This window comes from Triticum dicoccoides, chromosome 5A, assembly GCF_002162155.2.
Source record: "Triticum dicoccoides isolate Atlit2015 ecotype Zavitan chromosome 5A, WEW_v2.0, whole genome shotgun sequence".
In the NCBI taxonomy this organism is placed as follows: Eukaryota; Viridiplantae; Streptophyta; class Magnoliopsida; order Poales; family Poaceae; genus Triticum; species Triticum dicoccoides.
The window spans coordinates 479467358-479473192 of record NC_041388.1 but is presented as its reverse complement, the minus strand read 5'-3'; positions in this window follow the sequence as shown (position 1 = coordinate 479473192).

Below are 5835 nucleotides of genomic sequence, written 5' to 3'. Positions count from 1 at the left end.
GTGTGTACGCGTGGCGGGAGGGGGCGCGTCGCCTCACCGCGCCGTCTGTGAGGAATCAATGAAGGGCTAACCGGCGGCAGCCTTGGCATTGATTCCTCGCGGGAAATGATGAGGACATGACTACCTTGGATATGACCAAAAATATTGCATACATGTATATTTGTGAGGTGATTTCTAATGCAAACTATGCAATAATTTATTTATGTCATCCAGGATAAAAATACTTCACAAACTTTTGTGCCATGTCTAATTGCAGGTGTATGAGAAATTTGTACAATCCATATATGAAGATAAGGGAAACATAGAAGTTTAGGTGCTGTTCAAAAAGTCCTCTCATGTCACTTTTGGGCCAAGAGAAGATAGAGTCCAAGTCTGTCATGTTCTGGATTCAGATTCGGACTGCACAGACGTACCTGAATCAAAATGTCAACAACTTTTTCATACGGAATCCGAATTGGGTGATTCTTTTTTTGTTAGAAATTAGATTTCGTGTTCTTTCCAACCCAATTGGATTCACCTTTAAATTCATCCAGAGCATTGAGATATCGATGAACAATCTGACGCTGCAGCAGATTCCGAGTCAAACAACAAGTCCAAAGGTGCTGCATCACCTCCAATTGGGCCCATGAGCCTTGTACGACCTAGGGTTAGTTTTAGCCTGCCTTGGGACGTCCTCCCACCTCCTTGGCCGCCACCCCTTGCTCCTATATAATTAGATCCATCTAGTAGCTTTTTTCCTTAGGATTTGTTTAGTTAAAAGTTAGCCATTGCAACTTCGTGTACTTCGTTTGTGTCCAACGACCAGACCAATACCGCTTACGGATCCCCACCACTATCAATACTTCATATATATTTGCAATATTCAGATTGCTTTATCATATTCTTGCTTGTTCTTCGATTGCTTGCAGGAATAGACCTTCGTGGTCAGGCTGACCGTGCTTCCGGCATCGTCAGTAACCTCAGGAGATTGATTTAGCGACTGCTAAGGCGCAACGTTGTGCATGTTTGTAGTCGGATCGTCAAAGTCGTCTCCACCAAATAGATAATTATCATCTCATCGAAAGATCGAGACCCTCGCCTCTATCAAGTGGTATCAGTTTTCAGGTTGCTCGGTGAGAATTTCCAGTTTTTCCTAGATTAGATTTATTTTCTTACCTGTTTTCTAAAAAAAGCCATAAAAAGTTAGATCTATTCATCCTTTGTCCAAGCCAGTCTGAGCCTTTGCAATTTTCTTTTCATTGCTTGCATAGTTGAATTATCGGTTGCATGGTCGTGTCGAGTTGCTGGTCTTAGTGTCTTGTTCGTTTAGAGTTTAGAGTTCTATTCACATTAGTCACGCCGCCGCTGTATCGTTATCCCTTCCGCTGTCCACCATCCATCCATCAATTTCCACCACGTGCTACCCACTGTTCATTGTCATAATCATAGTTGAGATCATTCACATCTTCGCTTGATCCAATCTGCATCTTATCTAGTTTGTTTTGGAAAGAGGGAGAGAGAAAAAAGAGGAAAAAAGCAAGAGAAAAAAAGTAAAAAAAAGTCAGAGAAAAAAAAGAAAGAAAAAGAAAAAAGGTGTGAGGAAAAAAAGAGAGAAGAAAAAATCCGAGTCTATCTAGACTCAATCTCGTAGTTGAATTCGGATTGGAATCTGTTTTGTGTACTATTCAGTAAAACAGACATAACTTCCTCATACGAAGTCCGTTTTGGCTCCGCAAGTACTCACATGAAAGCTAGCAACGAGCCCCATCTAAATAGTTGCATAAGCTAGTTCAATATTTGGCACCTCAAAATTGGCTTCTAAATAGGTCTTTTTGCTCTCCGAAGTTCACGAACACAGCTTATTCCAGTTTTTCACGCCAATTTTCGAATTTTTTTGACTCCTCATATCAACTCAGAATTGAGTGATTCCTTTTGCGTTTGAAAGCTTGAGTCAGTATCATTCTTGAAAAAAATTATCAAAAAATTGGCACAAACTTTTATAGAGGAAAATTGAAGAGAAAGTTGTTGATATATCCTGCTTGGCTGTTGTTTCACATCATTATCTTTATTACTATTGTGATCTTCACTTATATCTTGCTGTCCAGAGCTACTTCATATCCTTTATTGATGCTAGTTGTGCTACGGCGTGACCTCATTAGTGTTCTAGGCTCGCGTCTCTAGTTCGGTCTAGCCTAGGACCAGCACAGTACCATCATTGAGCGTTTATTCAACATTGCATCTCTGAATTGATTATTGCTAATCTTTTGCTACCATATATAGCCAACCCAGCTCCACATATTTCTACACCGTGTATACGTACGTTTTCCTGGCAATCGCTTTACACAATCTTCAGAGTTATTTGACACCGCCGGTTGCCTGTCACCACCTGCCGCATGGTAAGAACTTGTAAGATATTGATATTTGATTTACTGTGAGCACTTTACAACCACATCCTAGTAGTTCATAGGAACATTATTCTCGAATTTTGTTTCTTGTTTCTACTAATCATGACATGTTCCAAAGATAAAAGTTCTTGGACGACGGACACATCTTCACCATCACGAGAGTTGGGACAACACACACAAGCACATGGTCAGGTTATCTTTTTACCGTCATTTGAGGGTAGATTTAATCCTGCTATTTATCTAGCTTGGGAGCTTGAAGTAGAACAAGTTTTTAGTCACCATGACTTTTCTGAACTTGAGCGAGTGCGAGCTGCCACTAGAGCATTTACTGGTTTTGCTTCTGTTTGGTGGAGTGTGCATTGTAAGAAAAACATTGATAACCAACCCACAACTTGGAAAGATTTGAAATATGTAATGAGGCAACAATTTTTTCCTCCTTACTATCATCGTGAATTCCTTCGCAAATTTGAACAATTTAAACAAGACAATAACACTGTTCATGCTTACTACCAAGAGTTCAAATCTTATATGCATCATTGTGACATAGAAGAATCTGAGGATGATACAATGAATAGATTTTTTGGTGGTTTGAACCATGATATTCAGGCAAGATTTCAGTATATTCCTTGTTGCATTACTGGTATGTATGTTCGTGCTTGTACCTTTGAGAGACAGATACAGGAGGATGCATTGAATGACTACAACAACTACTATTCTAGTTCATGCTCACCACCGCCAGTTGGTTCCTCCACCGTTGCACCTACTAGAGTAGCCCCACCTTGGATTGTGAGCGCGGCATCATCTCAAGAGTATGGTACATTGTCAATGTCCGTACCTACATCAGCTACGTCTTTGCGACAAGGTAACAGTAAAGGTATTGATGAGATAACTTCACATGAGAATGATGCATACCTAGTTAACTTGAATGCATCATGTGTTGAGTTACCTCTTGATTTGAGCACACCACCTATTTTAGAGAATCTCGCTACTGTCATAAATGCGTCGTGTGATCAAACAACTGAAATACCAACAATTTTGAGTGCACCCATTGAATTAACTGTTGATGCAAAAGAACCAATGTTTAATCATTTTGATATGACCTCTAATCTTGGTGATGATTCTGTGTCAAATGACTTATTGCATGTTTGCTTATTTAAGCATGTTGTAGCATGTAAATTTGATGCAAGTAAGGTTTATTCACCAATGTTGGGATGGTTTAATGATGAACATTGTCAATCCTTTGATATGAATAAGAGCTTCACTTATATGTGCAAACTGAGTTGCAATATTTTCATGTCTTCTACTTCTTGTGATAATATTTTGGCTTCAGATTTTATGAGCTATGAAAATTACTCATGTATACATGTGTTATTTGTGCAAAAACCAAGGGAAGTAAAAATGGATGACATATACATATGCAACATGTACACCCTGTCTCTTTTGTTAGCCACATTTTAGATTAAGCAACGCCGAGGACGACTTTGTTTTCAAGAAGGGGAGGTCTTGGATACGACCAAAAATATTGCATACATGTATATTTGTGAGGTGATTTCTAATGCAAACTATGCAATAATTTATTTATGTCATCCAGGACAAAAATACTTCACAAACTTTTGTGCCATGTCTAATTGCAGCTGTATGAGACATTTGTACAATCCACATATGAAGATAAGGGAAAAAGAGAAGTTTAGGTGTTGTTCAAAAAGTTTTCTCACGTCACTTTTGGGCCAAGAGAAGATAGAGTCCAAGTCTGTCACGTTCTGGATTCAGATTCGGACTGCACAGACATACCTGAATCAAAACATCAACAACTTTTTCATACGAACTCCGAATTAGATTTCGTTTTCTTTCCAATCCAATTGGATTCACCTTTAAATTCGTCCGGAGCATTGAGATATCGACGGAACAATCTAACGCTGCAGCAGATTCTGAGTCAAACAACAAGTCCAAAGGTGTTGCATCACCTCCAATTGGGCCCATGAGCCTTGTAGGACCTAGGGTTAGTTTTAGGCTGCCTTGGGACGTTCTCCCACCTCCTTGGCTGCCACCCCTTGCTCCTATATAAGTAGATCCATCTAGTAGCTTTTTCCTTGGGATTTGTTTAGTTAAAAGTTAGCCATTGCAACTTCGTGTACTTCGTTTGTGTCCAACGACTAGACCAATACTGCTTACGGATCCCCACCATTATCAATACTTCATATATATATTCGCAATATTCAGATTGCTTTATCATATTTTTGCTCGTTCTTCGATTGCTTGCAGGAATAGACCTTCGTGGTCAGGCTGACCGTGCTTCCGGCATCGTCAGTAACCTCAGGATATTGGTTTAGCGATTGCTAAGGCGCAACGTCGTGCACGTTTGTAGTCGGATCATCAAAGTCGTCTCCACCAAATTGATAGTTATCATCTCATCGAAAGATCGGGACGCTCGCCTCTATCAGGAAACCGAGGCGATGAGGACGACGAGGCACGGGTGTCGCTGACTCGGTGGGCCCGCTGTTCTTTCATGCCAAAAATGATTGCCCCGGTGCCCTCGGGCGCCCCCTGAAGGAAATATGCCCTAGAGGCAATAATAAAGTTATTATTTATTTCCTTATTTCATGATAAATGTTTATTATTCATGCTAGAATTGTATTAACTGGAAACATAATACACGTGTGAATACATAGACAAACATAGTGTCACTAGTATGCCTCTACTTGACTAGCTCATTGATCAAAGATGGTTAAGTTTCCGAACCATAGACATTAGTTGTTATTTGATCAATGGGATCACATCATTAGGAGAATGATGTGATTGACTTGACCCATTCCGTTAGCTTAGCACTTGATCGTTTTGTTTACTCCTATTGCTTTCTTCATTACTTATACATGTTCTTATGACTATGAGATTATGCATCTCACGGATACCGGAGGAACACTTTGAGTGCTACCAAACGTCACAACGTAACTGGGTGATTATAAAGGTGCTCTACAGGTGTCTCCGATGGTACTTGTTGAGTTGGCATAGATCAAGATTAGGATTTGTCACTCCGATTGTCGGAGAGGTATCTCTGGGCCCTCTCGGTAATGCACATCACTATAAGCCTTGCAAGCAATGCAACTAATGATTTAGTTGCGGGATAGTACATTATGAAACGAGTGAAGAGACTTGCTGGTAACGAGATTGAACTAGGTATTGGGATACCGAAGATCGAATCTCGGGCAAGTAACATACCGATGACAAAGAGAACAACGTATAGCGTTATGCGGTTTGACCGATAAAGATCTTCGTAGAATATGTAGGAACCAATATGAGCATCCATGTTCCGCTATTGGTTATTGACCAGAGACATGTCTTGGTCATGTCTACATAGTTCTCGAACCCGTAGGGTCCGCACGCTTAAAGTTCTATGACGATCAATTTTATGAGTTTATATGTTTTGATGTACCCAAGGTAGTTCGGAGTCCCG